Raw genomic sequence first — 17,700 nt, forward strand, 5'->3', positions numbered from 1 at the left:
CGAATGCAGTGCAACCTGCATTTGCAAGTGTGAACATGACTCTTAGAGCTTTTTTATTTCCGTGTTGGCGCCGCGAAGCAACTGTGGCCATGAGTGGCGTACAGGCGTGGACAGAGGACAGCAGGAAGGAGTGAGGAACAGGGGGGTTAGTGTGCGTCCTGGGCAAACTTGCGGGGGAACTAACATTCGGTGGGAAAGTCTTCGGAAAACCCAGACGGTGACAGGATTCGAACCTGTGTCACCGGCGTGGAAAGCGACGATCTTAACCCCTATGCCACGGGAACTGGTCTCTTAGAGTTTAGCTAGCTGTGCACTCGAAGAGCTTAGAAAGGCTCTGCTAGCTAGGCCAAGTGCTTCCGCTTTAACCAAGTCGACACTTCAACAGTAGCGTGCCTTCGACATTTGCAAGCCCAGTTGAAGGCTGCTGCTGTCGAACTTCCCTTGTTTTTCCTAACTGTTCGTAATCTTTGGTTCTTTCTACCTTTTCTTTTCGTATATTAATTTCACAATCACTCACAGTAATTAGCCCTTTACTTACATACACATATGTATTTTAATTGCAGTATCACCCGCGCCAGTAAACCTTCCAGCCAGGGGCTCAAGCCCCTGTCACCAATTTTCAAGTTTAGTCCTGCTGAAGGCAGCGCTGACTGCCAAAACGTCGACCCTAATTTTGACTACAGATGTCCTACAGTTGGCAATACGACTGTAAATCTGTTTCTAGTAATTCCCATAATTCCCATTTAATTTTGTTAATGCAATAAAAGTAGCAATTGTTGTTAATCCTTATACGGCTTCCCAAGTCTCTCCGTTACTTATGATCTATATCTTCTCGCATCCATCTGTATGTACCAAGTTATCTATACACACACAGATCAGATTATCACACAGATCACATCACACACAGATCACATCACATCACACACAGATCAGGTTATCACAAGGAAAAAGAAAAATACAGGAGCTTTAAGCATTGTGCGGCATACACCCCTGTTGCACTGATATGAGTGTTCCAAAATTTAGCATGGTGTGTAACATAAGTGTGATCGGGGTGTATTGGTACATTACACCCCTTTTACGCCATCACGGGTGCTTAGTTGAGTGTAGTATAAGTGTATTTCGGATGTGTCCTCATTGTACACCCTTTTCACACTGGGAAGGGCGTAAAAAAATTTACTGTGTATGTATCGACGATAACTATTTCCATGCTGCCGTTTAAAATCGAATTTTAAAGTCGAATCGAATCGCCATTTTAGGTCGAAGTCAAACGGAATTCCAGTAAGAAAGAGCAAAATAATATGTACATCATGTTGGTTCACGGTGGGAACGCAAAACCAAGAGGTCCGTGTCCATCCTGCTCGTCTTGTGTTCCCACCATATCAGTCCAATAAGAAGAGCTCCTCGCCTGCTGACGTACCACACGTATGTCAACAACAACAACAACTTTATTGTTGACCTTGGAGATTGGGGAGTTTCATCGCCACAGGCGATACTCTACCCCATTGCTGGTTGGAATGGGGGGAATAAAATAACGAGCCCCTTCACAATAACGATCCAAGTACATTTGATCGCCACACCAGCCAAAGGACATATGTCAACATATATCTATTGTGCCGGTACAGAACGCACTCATAGCATTCATCGCCAGTCAATTTCGGAATAGTCGAGAAATTGTGAAAGACGTCAACCTATGTAGACTTAGAGAAGCTATGAACTGTACCAAGCGAGCCCGCCGACTGTGTCGGCTCCAAACGGCGATTTCAACGTGTTGTCTGTGACACCTTTTGTTTACAGGGTGTTCAAAATTAAGCTTTCACGAGCGCTACGCAAACACAGCGATGACTGGAAACCGGATGATAACTTTAAGCTACTTGTGTAAGAAACAGGTGCTGCTAATTATGTAGCACCTGTTTCTTACTCAAGAAATAGAAAAAGTAGCACCAGTTTTCTTTTGTTCGCCTATTTATAAAGTTCTAGTGAAAGCTTAATTTTGAACACCCTGTATCTGAATTTGATAAGTGCGTATCTTCAGCACATAGCACGCTCTCAGCCAACCATCGTCCGAATGATAAAGTTCTCGCCCATGATTTGTTAATAACGAGAAGCGGAGCCTATTATGGTATCTATTATGCGCGGCTTCAAAATGGGCTCCGCCTCCCGTTTAAAACAAATCAGAGACGAGAACGTCGTCATTCGGGATGATGGTTGGCTAGGAGCGTGGCACGTAGCGAAGTTCATCTTGAAGAGGGTAAAGGAGAACGTTATGTCTACCTCCGCGTTGGCGTCTGAGTGGGTGCTACAATTCTTCAGGTGACCTAACGATGGATAGAGGTATCTGGATGGCGGTGCGTCTACTCGCCCGAATACGAAAGTGAGTGCGTTTTTGTATTAACGCTGCACAAGTTACGAAGGAGAAGAATTGAACAATAAATTGTAACTAGAATTAGGAAACGTAGAAGAACAATATTACATCTCTTAAACCCGTAATTAAATACATGCAGATAGGAGTTCATACCTCCTTTAACGGGAGGATGGCCCCCAACCAGGAAACCATTACTTTTTCTAGCCAGTGCCCGATGCGTTACGACCTCCTCAAGGAGCATAGAGCGGTAGTTCTTAAAACATTCCATTAAAAGGCACCGTAAAACATCATGCCTTACATCTATATTTTCATTGAACAGCTTCTTCCTTATAGACAGCCTTAACTTGTCGCGCTAAATTTTCTAATTGGTTGCCTAAATTGTGATAAGATCGGTCGACGCGACGACTGCTGCGAGACAACTGTCACTTAACAGGACAACACTTGCGCTCCTGTGCCCAGTATTTTCTAGTGTTTTAGTTCCCACGCTGCGCGCCATAGACATTACCTGGTGTGTTTTTCTTTTTTTATTCAACTCCGGTGTATCGGGAGCACCCCTGGGTGGGCGCAAACTCAGAGTAAAAATTCGCACTGGAAGTTGTTTAGCCAGTTCTTCTCGTCCCCAGTGGTGGGGGACGGATTGGCGATGACGATGTGCACGAAGTGTCCAAATTCTTCTCTGATGATGGGATGATTCGGAATCTGCTCGGTGGGCACTGATTAAAGCCCGACTCAGATGACGGTGATACGGGCTTTATTTATTGGGGACTTTGGTACATAGGGATATTTACAAGATTTACACACAGGACCGGATGTTACATGTTGCGAAGACCGGCTCCCAGTCCTCTTTCCGACGCTGCGGAGGCTTAAAAGGGTGACAGGTAGGGCCATAACCCCCGTTGAAGGCTTCCAATCGGCCTGGGTTCAAAGGGTTACAGCTCATCGTTGGCCCAGTTTAAATACTTGTCCAGACCAGAACCGCCCGATTGCAGACTTTCTCCACGCGATTTACGTCCAACGTTTCGAGGTGTCAACCCGTGCACGACCTAACTTTGGTCAGTGCATGCCTCCGGTGCCAGAACCCAGATTTATGGCCGTCGCGACGGTTCGAGTTGCCTGGAAAACCCAGACTGCCCTGCACCTGCAACGGTGCCATTCCCTTTCCCCACTGACATTACCAATCGGGTCAAACCTCATCGCAGGCTCGTTAAGAATATGAGTAAACATCCCCCAACAACACCATGCATGCAGATGTGGGCGGATGATGCCAATTTGGACAAATATAACATACAATTCTCATAATGGCCATGGAAACACAACTGAATCCTTAAGAGTCAGGGTTTCCTGAAATAACGTCGCGCCGCCGAAAATCTAACTGTGGTCGCCCGAGCGTTGAGGGGGTAATTACTCCCGGCTACCCTACACGGCACGTGAGTTAGCGAGGGTTCTGACGTCACGCGCGCCAATTTTTTTCGTCCAGAGGGCAAGCCGCGCGTGGATTCAGTTTTCATTTGCCAGCTATGTCCCAACTGTTTGGGTGTCCGCATTGTCAATTCAACAATGAACACTTACCAGAGCTACTTGGGAATATCCACATTGTTCACGGTTAATTTCTGTCATGCTGAGTGATAAGTGCGGTTAAGATTTCATTTCGTCGCATGCTTTTGGTCGGTCAGTCACACTTTTCATTGTGCATTGTGGATGTCGGGCCATAAGACGAGTTACGTGGAACACCTTTCACGCATAACAGCACAGCAAAAACCAGACTATTGATTCGTAGTGTCACTGCCTCCTATTACAGGTCATGTAATTTGAATTCATTGTCCGTTTAAGCATGATGACACTTGATTTTGTTGGGTTTCAACGAACTGTCGGCGTCCGTCCCAGTCGACTCCGAAACAAGTGTGTCGCTTTACTCCTCTTTCATCACAGACAAGAACGCTGGAAATCTGATCCGAATTTGTGAAGGTAGTTTCTGTTTAATTTCGTGAAACGCACGACAAGAGTGGAAGACGGATGTTGAGAGTATACCGGAATTGTCTTTCTGGAAATTGGAGGGAACGTCACTCGGACAAACATGGAGTGGGGACCGGCTGCGTTACAGGTCTCGGAAAGTCTGTGATCGGTGGTCGGCTCGTGTCACTTCTGGTTTAGCGTCGGACGGGTTCGTACAGCCAGAAACATAAAACACCATATTCCACGCGACATGGCGGGGTCGGACCTGACACTGGAAAGCGAAAGTTAGCATATTTACGGAGTGTTTTTCACTTAGTATATTGCAGTGCGAACGCGAATCTCGGCGACAATCGGCTGCGCTGCGCCTCCCATTCGTGTGCCTAGTTTATGTCATCAGGATGTTACTATTGCTGAGGCTTCCTTAGTTGCAGAGGGAGTGAGAATATTTGATATGGAAGCTGTTTTCGGAAGAGCGATGTAGACCGTGACGCGGTGCCAGACATTGCCGTATCGACCTTTGTATGCGATAGTCCCTTATAAAGAAGTCAGGTGGAACGCGTCAGAGCTGACTTCCGAAACGCCATATCTGACAGCCTTTTCTCGCAGGGTAACGTACGTATCCCCTTCATGGATCTTACGAAAACAGGGGCGAATTTAAGGGTCTGTCGTGGGGGGGGGGGGGTCTTAAGATTATTTCGTGCTTTGCGGCACAGCATCATCCAGGAGATAGGGTTTTCACATAGGGAACACGGTCATATGGGGGGGGGGGGAACTCGTTTCGAGATACCATAAGTAAATATATTGTGTGCAGCAGCTACAAGACAAAGGCATTGGACAGTTTTAAAAGACTGTAGCGGCTGCGTGAAGTCGTCTTGCCTACCGGAATCAATGGCAGTCCTCGTGACTGAGAACCTTATTGGTTGATTGAGTGAGACATATACTCGAAAGCCGGTTGTATCAACGATCTACGAACAACCTGTACGCTGAGTACGTACTAGAGAGTAGAGAGTGCTATGACACCATTGCTAACGTCATCGTGAAGTTATCGTACCTGCCGTGTCCACGGCACCGTGCGTATAGATAGAGAACTTGGGCGATTCCACGCGAAATGATCCAGCGGACCTGCTCGGCCCTCACAAAACTCGCGAATTTTTACGAATTTTTTTAGCAGTCCCTAATAGTGCAAAACGACACACCACGAAACATTTCTTCACAAATCTCAATGTGGCGGGTGCTAGACACGAGCAAAGTTCGCAGCGCTGGCGAAAACCGTGCCTGGCGTGAACGGCAGGTGCGGCTCGTAGAAAGCACCTAACTGCTCGGTTTCTTTTGCATATAGAGGAAACCATGCTATACACAGTGTTCAAATCCCGGTCGTCGTGCTGTAATCGGTGCTGGTATACAAAGGCCGGAAGTTTCGCAATTTTACTATTACTTTGCGATTTTTTTGTGGAAAACTAAACCATTAAATTGTAATGTATATTTTTCGCTGGCAAGGCCTCGTGGAATGCTTCAACAAGAAAAATTGCAAGACACGTAACTCCTGTTGTCGTTACAGGAAAAAAAGAGGAAGTATGCGATTTTTCCAAAATTTGCTACAATCGAGCGTAAAACACGCAATGAAGAGGTCGGATGAGACGCACGAAACCAACGCAGTTTTATAGAACTAGCCTTCCTCTACAACATATTAAAAAATCTCGAGGGTGTTTTTTCGTATACAGGAGAAAATAATTTTTTTTTTGTAGTAGAGAGTATTACGGCCACACTGACCCACGTTGAATGTACCCGATGGGGTGCTATATTTCATGATAGGCAATCCTGAGCGATGGGCAGGACACGTAAGCGTGTGTGTTTACGTGTCCTGCCCATCGCCCAGGCTTGCCTATCATGGAATTCATCCACCAGCTAGCCTGCATTTACGCCATTCTGTTAATGGGTGCTATATTTGTTTCTTGGGCCCCCGTTTTAATTCTTCGTATTTCCGATCCTTTTTTTCTGGTTGGTTTTCAATATGACAACCACCCGGACCAAAGGAACATGTACCCAGTTCAGCGCTGTGGAGTTACCATTCATAGGTATGAATATTATAGGCGCGTAGATGCATGTTCACTTGATGAAAGTTCCCTTTAACACTCACATTTAAATGCTTAACAATTCAGCCAAAATATTAACCACGAAAAGTTTAATAAATTATAACGCTAGAGGAAAACACGAACGTGCAAAATAGTCATATACATGGCAGTACTGGAAATGACGGAATCTCGTGGTGGTGGTTCATCGTCCATGCTGTCCTAAGTTCCAGTGAGGCTCACAGCTATATAAAGCCTTGCACCACTCGCGTATGGAAGCGTATACCCGCGGATATCCGCAAGAAACTTCTGGGTTCGGGTGAAATATGGACGCTTGTTGTGATCTGCGGATCAGGAGCGGGTCAGACTCGGATAAATCGCGAGATTGCGCCATCAGTTTGCTTCACACTAGGTACAGAAGATAGAGTACAAGGCGTACGAAAGCCCCTCGCGCATCTGAGAAAGATCTCTGGCTCTGGCGTCTCGAGTCAAGGTGTGTGTTTAGCGCCGATCTTGCGTTTCACTTGCAATAAACTCTACTTATCCCGTTTGGTGCAAAATGTGTTGCTGTGCTTGGTGCCGCATAATCTTTGGTGGAAGCTAAATCTGTACTTGCTGGCGTGTACCCTTTGGTGGACGCTCAGGACCTGTCCTCGCTACAAAAGCTATGCCGCTCCGGGGTTTTCACTGTCAGAACGAATGAGAGGAAGTCACCCGTGTGGATGAAGTTTGGCGACAGCTTTTCTTCGTTTGCTTTTTTTTTCTGTTTAGTGCTGATGGGAAATAACGTTTATTTCCTGGAAAATTGGCCTGATATATCGAGCATAGAAACTGAACTATTGCTGCGTGCCGTGGGAGACGCGGATTTTTTGGATAGGATGAGGATGTCAAAAAGCTCAACTGCTTTAGCTCACACGACAAAAAGTATTACTTAGACCTGCCCATCACCGCTAATCCCCAATCTCAGTTGCCGGCACCGTGCACACCGGAAACAATGCCATAAACTTAACCACCCAGAATTGCAATACGCGTGTTATGCTACACAAGCAAAGATTATGGTAACCTTGCAGAAGTCTGTGCCACAGCATATTGCTTGCTCATTAAAACCCAACCCGACCAGAGAAAAACTGAAAATAAAAAGAATTAAAACAGGAGCCCAAGAAACAAATATAGCACCCCACTGGATACATGCAACGTGGGTCACTGTGGTCGTAATACCTTATACTACAAAAAAAAAATATTTTCTCTTCTATACGAAAAAACACCGTCGAGATTTTTTGATATGTTGTAGAGGAAGGCTCCTTCTATAAAACTGCGTTGGTTTGAGACGTCTCTTCCGACCTCTTCATTGCGTGTTTTACGCTCGATTGTAGCGAATTCTGGAAAAATCGCATACTTCCCATTTTTTTCCTGCAATGACTATGAAATTTTACTTGTCTAGAGATTTTTCCTGCTGAAGTACTCCTTGTGCCCTAGGCAGGAAAAAATATTCATTAAAATTTAATGGTTAGGTTTTCGACAAAAAATCGTGAAATAGGCCTACTTCGCGGTTTTTCGCAATTTTCTTCCTGAGGAAAGTTGCGAAACTTCCTGCCTTTGTATACCTACACCGATTACAGTACGACAACCGGGATTTGGACGCTGTGTAGAGCATAGTTTGCTCTATACGCAGAAGAACACCGCACAGTTCTAGGTGCTTTCTATGAGCCGCACCTGCCGTTCACGCCAGGCACGGGTTTCGCCAGCGCTGCGAACTTTGCTCGTGTCCAGCACCCGCCACATTGAGATTTGAGAAGAAATGTTTCGCAGTGTGTCGTTTTGCACTATTAGAGACTGCTAAAAATTTTTTTGTCAAAATTCGGGATCATTTTGTGGGGGCCAAGCAGGCCCGCTGGATCATTTTGGGTGGAATCGCCCACTTGGAAGCTTCGAAATCCATCGCGTCTAAGTCGGCATCAACAGTCTTATAGAAGTGTCTCTACGCTTCCGATAGACAGCAGCGATGCACCGAATGCAGCAGTCTTCCCAGGAAGAGAGTCATTTCTTCAACTTAAAACACGACGTCGATGGATAAGAAAACTTTTAGCGATCGTTTAAGGACGAGTTATTTCCGAGCCTATTCTGGTCATGTGCTTCTAATCCATTCGAGTCCCAAGAAGAGTAAATGGAGACGTCAATCCCTTATTACGTCCCAAACTCACGAAGCCGTTTTCGCGAGCCTTATAATAAGACGAAAGCATTTCACACTTGAAACCGAATGAACCTGACGCAGCTTTAACCTGCAGCACGGTGGGCTTGATCGAATCACTTAATTCTAGCGATAAAAGTGTTGTGATTTCGTAATGCTAGGCATGCGCTCCGCGCACCCTTTTCATGCATTGTTGGAGGAGATGACTGTTTGAGAACTACCAGTTCACTATAAGCTTGGAAAAGAGCGGCTGCCAGACGACGTGAGATGATTTCCTTGCTTAGCTATGTACCTGTTCTGCAAATTGTTGGGCTTCCGAAAAATAGAGTTGAACGCGCCAGAGAAGGGAACTGGTGTACAGGCTGTGAATATTTATAAGCGGGACGCTTAATAATCTAGCAGCATTTTGTACTTGTAATTTTTCAGCGTGATTGTTGCTGTACCCGAAACGTATCCTTCGTAAAAGTGTTTGGATCAAGTGGAAGCATGCGTAGAAAAAGAGGCTAGCTGGCGTAATAATAGGTTAGAGGAGCAATGAATTGGCACATAGAATTGCAGAGAAATCCAGCGTACTTAATGGAGCCCCACCCGAGGCAATTATCCGAAGACAAGTGCTCGCGGGAGGTATCGAAACCCGTACATCTGTGAGCGAGCATTAAGTGTGCTACCATAACGGCTACGACAACATCGCTCTCATGACAACATGTCAAAAAATTGTTCAGAGAGACAAGCTCACTTGCGCCACGTTATCTCTAAACGCGAAGCGTAGCCTAATAGTAGCATACGTGACCAGAGAACAGATGTGCGGGCTCGTTCCCCGTCGTTGACATTCACTGACAATTATAGTCAATCAGTCAATGATCTCGTCGTCTAAGAGAATGTGAACTCTGTGATGCAGCAAATGTACAGGATGAAGGAAAATGTTCTTTTGAATTTTACAAGAGCCATAAACAAGGCGGAAGAAGAGGCAACTGTCTGGCTATAGAAATTGCAACAGCAAGGTGAGAACACTGCTTAATGTGCTTTTGTGTAGTCAAGCTGTATTGATGCCTGCAGAAGCATCGTTGTACGTATTGATCATTCGTGGAGCCGAATACCTAAGAAAGGGAACGACCGATTTCGATTAATATATATATATATATATATATATAAGTGAAATAATAAGACTTGGACTACAGATTACAGGAACGTTAACAAAAACTAATTTATTTAATGGGCAATTTAACACATAGATTAAAAAAGAATGGTCGACGTTTCGACAGTGGCACTGTCTTCGTCAGGACAAAAAAAGGACTTTTATTCAGGACTTTTTTTTATCATGACTTCTTTTCATTTCTGTGACTCCCTTCTTTCAAAGGTTATCCTGCGCTACGTCGGCTTGCTATTCCCGGCTAAGAAAAAATAAAAATAGAAAGGAAGAAACAAATCAAAATAAGAAAACAAAAACGCAACAAACACAGAAAATAAACACAAAATTGATCACGGTTCACCCAGAAGGCCGCAGACTCGCAGGAACTGAACAAGTGCCTTTGTCACTTCACTATGTTGTGTAGGGTCTAGCAACGTAGCTGTTGTTTCAACGCTGTTTCAACGCAATGTTGAAACAGCGGTGAGCAAGTGGATTACACACTGATAAATGTTCCTTAGGATAACGGCATTTAGAACAACAGCTATCTTTGTTCTTCTCTTTCTTTCTTTTATAGATCGATTTATTTTTATTTGTATCTTTATTATTTTCTCGTTTTTTCATTAACGCTCAACGAGAACCAATAAGAAAAGTCGATCAAGCGACCGCTGCACAATTATTTCCGCCCACGCAACGAGTAACTGTCTTTTCCGGAACCCAAATTCACGTCCGCGAAACAAGAAAAACCAACGACAATGCTCGATTGCTTCGTACGATGATATGCCGTGGTTAAAAGTCCGACATCACTATTTACCACACAAACTCAACAAATTTCGATGTCTGTCCAAGTCATATTTCAGCGAACGAAATGCACATGTTTGTAGGCTTAGGCTTAGCGAGGCGGACGCGAGGGAACAGCACGTTAGTTAGTTGATTATTAGGTTAGTAAAAGTTGGGTGTTTGCATATCCATGTTCAGGTTAGTCTAAGTGGGCTTTGGCAGTTTACGCGCACAAATAGCCAGATAACATTTTTTTTTCGATAACAATTTTTCGATACCAGTTCCCTGGATTTTCCATCTTTCGACACTCCTGGCTGGTTGGATGACCCAAAACCTGTACCCGTCTGTCTTTGAACCGCAAACAAAGGGAGGCGTTCTGACGAAGATAAGGAAAAGCTCGGGGTCACTGGGGATTCTCCGCTGAACTAGTGACTCTACACTGAACGAAAGGACTGGTGTAATGTGAAGTACCCTGTGAAAACCAAGAATTGTCTAAAATTATAGAACTGAAGTTTCCGGGTAATAATCAGCACATTATATGACGGAATTTGTGTTCCGAGACCTCCTTGTGCGTCAAGTTTCTTTCATTTTATCTTGTTCATTCATGCATAAAAACGGAGTTCAAGGTCGTTTAGGAGCTTCCTTCTTCTCCTTTTTTTCTTTTTTTTTTTTTTTGAATAGCTATTGCTAAATGCAATGCATTTATTTAGGCTGATTGAGAGTATTGAGCCTATCAAAAGGCCCAAAATCATAACACCGAACTATCAGAAGGCCGAAAGCCAAAAGACCGAAAAATCATAACGCCGAGCTATAAGAACGCCGAAAATAAGAAAGCTGAAAATAAGAAAGCTGAAAATGGAAAGACCAAATATACACAGGGAGAGCACTCCAGTGAATGACCACTGAATGGGATGGTGTGGATTACGAAAAAGTTTTGTGGCTATTGTATTAGAAATCAAATAACTGGAATGCATAGCACTTTATGCTCGCAAATAGACTAGCCAGCAAAGATGAAAAACGATAATCTACAACATATTTACTACGAAAAGAAAGTGTGTTGTGGGTAAAGTGCGGATAATTGTGCGCTAAAAGGCCTTGAAATATAGATGCAACTATGAACTGAAATCAAGATAGCCGAAGAAGCACAGCACAGCCGACCAAGTGTTATCGTTCGCTTTGCGGATTTGTTAAAATTGGGAGACACAGGGTTCTTCTTCTTTTTTTCATGTGTTAATGAATAATTAAATATACATTTCATTCAACGAGCAACATAAAATGGATAGAGTTCGCTAGCGATATCGTTCGCTGGATGCTAGTATTTCTCCACAGTCAGTCAAACACAGGTGTTACAGTTGTCCTTATATCTTTTTCTGGTCCGATGTTTATGGGTTATAAAAGCTTTACACCCACTAATTCAGTTGTTTCATTGCCCTTACAACTCCACTTCTGCTGGAAATACGGTTCGTCAAGATAGAAAGTATTAGAGAACAACCACAACATCATTGTCCCGGTTGAGTTGGGAACTACGTCTGACGATCCGACGATGCCCGTGTTCAGCGAGCGTGAAGTCAGAGCCTCAGGATAGTGGGCATATGCGTTTCATTTCATTGGTACGAATACAGAACTTAATGTGTCATTGCGCTCAGTATTCTGTAGTACTCCCCTTTATAAATGAACACGGCTACCATTTTTCGAACATATCAGCCAGAAATAGGTAGCATGACCTTGGAAAATCACCAGTGATGAATCACCTCGTGTCATAGTCAAGATTTATTCGTTGTTGGAGAATCGCTTCCTCATCTTGCCGCGTTATCTGTGCTCAGCAAACTTTGCGAGAGAGGAACAGAAAGAATAGATGTAAACGGCACAATGCAAGCGGTGCAGCGGGTTTAACGATATTTATGTTTCTTGTTCAATGGTTTTACTATGCATTAGCATGAATCTTAATTTAAAAAAAAAACATCTCCCAATTTAAACAAATGACGAGATAGCACTTGATCGGCTATGATCCGTTCTCTCAGCTGTTCACAACGGCGCTCCTGTAATTTACGGGATACGAAGAAATCGTCCCTGAAGAAATCGTCCCGGTTCGGAACCTAGGTTAGAACCGGGTCCTAGGTTAGTTTTCAGGGATTAGGTTAGTTTAGGCTCGTTTTCGAGAGTCCTCAGTCCATCGCATCGTCCTCATCACATTATAACTGGATATTCCGATTTCCTAAGCTGTTATTTGAAGAAAAGTAATTGATAACAGTACAAACATGAGTAAGAAACACCTGCCCTGTGTCCTTTTATTTTTGTCGAATCCTTCCTCTTGGCATCCAGAAATAAAAAAAGTCTATGTTGGGAATATCGCGACTCCCGCTGCGAGGCCTCGCCACTCGACCTTTCGGTATCTTCCTTGGTTGGTTTGCTTAGAGTCACTGGGTTTGCTGTGTGTCGACCCGAAGCCTTTATCGCCCTTCACCTTCTTTGTGCGGTTTTGCACACCAAGGTGAGATGAAAGGGAGTCCCCTGTTACTTGGGGTTGTCAACTGACATCATTTTTCTGAGCCGATGTAATGTGAAAGAAAATGAAGCGGGAACATGGGGGAAAGGAGTCTTTCAAATATCTTACTGAAGTTTCCGGGTAATAATAAGAAGTCTGTTCTGCGACGAAAATTTTGAAAAGTAGTTTGCACCAACGCCTTGTAAATTAATTCAAACATTTGATAATGCTGACTTACCAGAAATATATACCAAAATGTCAGTTTTGCATGAATAATAGAGCTATTATCAAGGTAAATTGCATGTAAGCGAGTGCAGCAAAATATAAAAAAGAAAAGGGAATACTGTTTCGAGCACTAGACTTTCCTGACTGGCATTGTAAGCGCTGTGTGTTTATAGCCTAATTTACAGCCGCTGGTACATCCAATTGAGAGTCTCGGAGATACCGACATCTCGGGCGAGCTTTGATAGCGTATGAAGTTACCTTTCCTTGGCAATTTCCTGATTTCTTAGTTGGCAATCGCCTTGTGCTCACACTCACTGCTGGCAACATGCGTTTATAATACCATCTGTGTGTGTACTGCCCGTATTGCCTTCCGTACTATCCGATCACAATTGTACGTCGGCATCCTGTAAGTATGCACTAGTAAAACAATACGAAGAGCAACTAAAAATTCCATAATCAGTCAGCACAGACGCCAGTGACTCGTGGAAACAATAATTGTAGCATAAATATATACCAACAAAACAAAAATAACAAAGTACTCATGTAGCAATAGGAGACAAGCAAAAAGACGTGAATGTCTCGAATCGAACTGCGGACCCTTTCGTGTCAAAGTCCGACTCTTTACCTCTCGACAAACAGCGCAGAGGGTGCGGGCCGCCTTAAACTTGCGACGTCAACCAGGCACGATGGGGGTTATTTCGGAGTCGGAGGCGAACTGCGTGATAAGGACGGCGACCGTGGCGCCATCTAGAATAGGGAAAATCGCGAGTCGGAGTTTTCCCCCGACTGGTATGGCCTCTTAAGTGGAAATAAAATGCCATTCATTAAGCCGCACACCAAACATGGAACTCATCACATATCATTCCCGTGGGGAAAATACAGTCAGAATGACATCGTACGTATCGTCTTCCGGTTGTTCAGAAATGGAAGGAGCACTCTTTCTGTAACACTTTATATGTACACAAACTGTTACAGATATGACGTACTTTCATCGTCCTCAGGGAGTCACGAAACAGAACGATACTATTATCAATGCTCGTCTACTCTGAGCGATTCATGAGGCGCAGTTCTGCTTTGAGATTGCATAGCCACGCTCTATAAAAACTACAAAAAAACGACAAAAAAAAAACACGACACCGTAGGTTGATTGCCAGGTATCGCCGCATACAGATTATTAGAACAATGTTATGAGATTTTTTTATCCTTTGTCTAGTGTGTGATAATATATTGCACCTTCCATTCGCAGTCACTAAAGGTGAAACGATATCGTAGGCTTTTCACTGAAAGGCTTGCAACAGATACGCGGACGGAATCAATTCTATACGTGAGTGGGCGTTGATATTTATAAAAAGCGTGCAGCGGGGAAAAGGAAAATTTTGATGGAATGTGCTATTGATACGGATCCCTTAACCTTGTTATATTATCATGTGCTAAGAAACTGAGAAAGGACTGAGAACAAAACAAAACAAATCCCTATACAAAACGGGACATAAACGCACAACAGCGTCAACAAAAAGATATCCGCGCTTGCTCTTCTAACCCTAATTTTAATGTGACTTCAAGATATTTGCAAGTGCGCTTTCTCCATGTGGCACCGATTATTCTGTCCAATGCGAGAGGATTGTTCACTAAAGTTGTTTTCCGTCTCCTTACTCACAGGAGAAAGAACCTGACACACGGATGATCTTAAGTTTCCTCACTGTCGCACATAATTTTGCACACTTCCTTAGGCCCTATCCTGCTTACACGACGCATAAGGAACATTGAAAACGAGGACGGCCCAAGAAGTACAGTAAAAAACAAGTAACCCCAACGGGCGAGCCGGGTCACGTCTGGTGTCCCAGGAGGGAAATTCCTTCCAAATCAGCGCGAGTGCGTACCCTTGTGTGCATTCGGTCACCCACGGCCTTTGCCGTACCTGTGCGGGGCTTCCCGAATCGATACGCTACTCCGCCCAGAGAGAAAGCGATCGAGATTAACACGGAGGCCACATTGTCTCCTGTCAAATAGGCTCATAAGAGACGGCGCCAATGCAAATATTTGTTTCAATGCCTTCAACGTGAGACGATACAAGTGGCAATGACTCGTTGCTGTTGGCTAAGTGTGCACATGGGAGGCAGCTGTTCCTCAGATGGTGAAGGGTCTCGCCGTTGTCGACCTCACAGAGGTGGGCAATGTCACGCCCTGGGCTGACATCTGATGGAACTGTGCCGTCAGACACAGCTGTTCCTCAGTATATTGGACGTAAACGACACACACCAGTGATATATCTTCACAGGATATGTGCACTACGAGCGGTAAGCGGTAAACTACTTGAAACATAAAGTATTTGTTTTCCCACCCTCCTACAGAACGTGGTCAGGTAATTTCGGTGAAAATTTCGGTAATTTCGAAATGAAAAACAGTATGTCCTACTTGGCCCTTCTGGAAGCTACACAATGAAAAGGACACGCGCTGAGGACTGGACCTACTATTGCAGCGGCGTGATTAGTTACTTATACAGACCTCATTTGAACCTCCGATTATTTGACACCAGTCCGTATCCCTACCGCCCTCGGTGCATCAATTGGTCCACCTGCCGGTCCCAACATTGCGGGTACGATCCCGGTAGAGACAACTTGGAGACAGGTTGGTTCCAAATGTCGTCTTCCGCAAGGAACGTTAAATACGGTGTGTTGAGATTTTGCACGTTAAAGAACGTTCAGAAATTCACTGACTGACAACTGTGGCGTTACTCAAAATCATATAGTTATGGTTGCGAATTGTCACAATCAAGATCCCTGTGTGTGTCATACAAGGAGGTTATTTCAGGCACATCTCAGCAAAGGTGCATAATGCTCTTCGCCGTCAGCGTCACCGTTATTAGAATATTGGAGTGAGAGTTAGAATTAGAAAAGAAAAATATGAACTGTAGCTTCCCGGTTCTTTCCATTGCAAATAAACCACGTGTCCGATTTGGACTACGTTCATGCCATGCAAACTTTTTACCTTTCAGATTATATGCGTGTTCCTCAAGAAACAACTGCCACAGTAATCACAATTGCTTTCTGCGTAAAAAAGGAGTAAGTAAGGAGTAAGTAAGAAGTAAGACAGTGTTTACTTCATACTATTAAAGTAAAAAACAAACAAAAAAACATTGAAATTAAGAAGAAAAGTTGTAATTCCATCCACAATGGGGTCGTCGGGTGCTCTTGTCGGCCCTTAGCTCGGGTGATCGCCGCAACGAGCTGCTAAGAGAGTTCTTCACCGTACAAGTTGGCGTTAATGTTGTATCACGAAACCCTATATGCTAATCATGTCATGGAAGAGCTTTCGCTGCCAAATGGCACATTGTTTCTTTGTTACATAAGCATTTTGTCGCAAATAACCAGCTGTGAGCACATTGAGTGAGAATCTTGCCCGAATTTTCTGGCACATTTTGTACGATTTCTTCTCTTTCACTTCCCTCGATATGTCTTCTTCATTTTTCGTTGGACAATACGAAAAATATATCGTTCCCAGCATTTACGCACCACTCGTGAATGTTTTAAATAACATAAAACAATCGCGTTTCATCGTTAATTGAGTTACTACAATACAAAACCTATAACGAAAGTCACTGCTTGAAATATGCATTGTAGGTATGAATGCAGCTCAAGGACGTCACATGGCTTCCTAAGGATAATACAAAGACAGGCCATTTACCCGCCCTGCTCCACTGTTTTTATAAATTTTCATTCAACAGCTATATGCTGTGACTCATGGTGTATGAACGTGAAAAACAGAACGGCGTATTGATCAACGCAGATTGGAAAAGCAGTGACTCGGAGTCCCACCACGAACTCATCAGCTGTTGCTGTACAGCGCACCTACAACACTCTTTGTTAAGTGTCGCCGCTTGCGTTGTTTAGCTGCAAGAATGCTGCGCGCTACTTAGAGCTGTGCAATTTGATGTACTGATATCTAGAACTAACTACAAGAAACAGTCCCCACAGTACATGTCGTCGTCCTTGTTTAGTCCCTTTTAGGTGCGTCAGTAGACCCTTCCTTGTATTCTAAACGGGAATTCTGCTATTTCTATATGTCCAAGGATTAACTGAATTTCTATTGTCTATGTGCTTCTTCTGTATAATTTCTCCGTAATGCTGCTGTACGATTGGGAGCAGAGTCTTCGTCAAGCCTTTTGGCTTTTTACTCTCTCCCATCCGAAAGGAAACTAAATTGAAATTCGATTAGTCAATTGTCGGAAGTCCGCCACCTATCATTCACTGAATACAGCGAAGGAACGCCGCAAGGTTCCCGATAACGTTTCAGTGCGTAGTTTTCCAAGTAAAACATACGTTAACAACTTGGTTTCCTTCTCACGCTAATTATGCAACGCATTCGAGGAATAGCGCGCATTCCCAGCCATTTATTATGAATATGTTCCGCGTATGCAACGTCGCCCTCACTATATAGTTATTGAGTACCCTCAATATTGTGAAGATGCACAGAAAAGTACGGCGAAATGCAGGAACTATACGTCAATTGTAG

General features: G+C 43.9%; 1 protein-coding gene across 2 annotated transcripts in view; it reads right to left on the reverse strand.

Annotated features, from left to right (window-relative positions):
• The window catches only part of LOC135372798 (synaptic vesicle glycoprotein 2C-like), a 767,922-nt gene that overhangs the window by 749,449 nt on the left and 773 nt on the right, over nucleotides 1-17,700 (reverse strand). The window lies entirely within an intron of this gene.

The sequence above is a fragment of the Ornithodoros turicata genome, unplaced genomic scaffold, assembly GCF_037126465.1.
Source record: "Ornithodoros turicata isolate Travis unplaced genomic scaffold, ASM3712646v1 Chromosome17, whole genome shotgun sequence".
NCBI classification, from domain to species: domain Eukaryota; kingdom Metazoa; phylum Arthropoda; class Arachnida; order Ixodida; family Argasidae; genus Ornithodoros; species Ornithodoros turicata.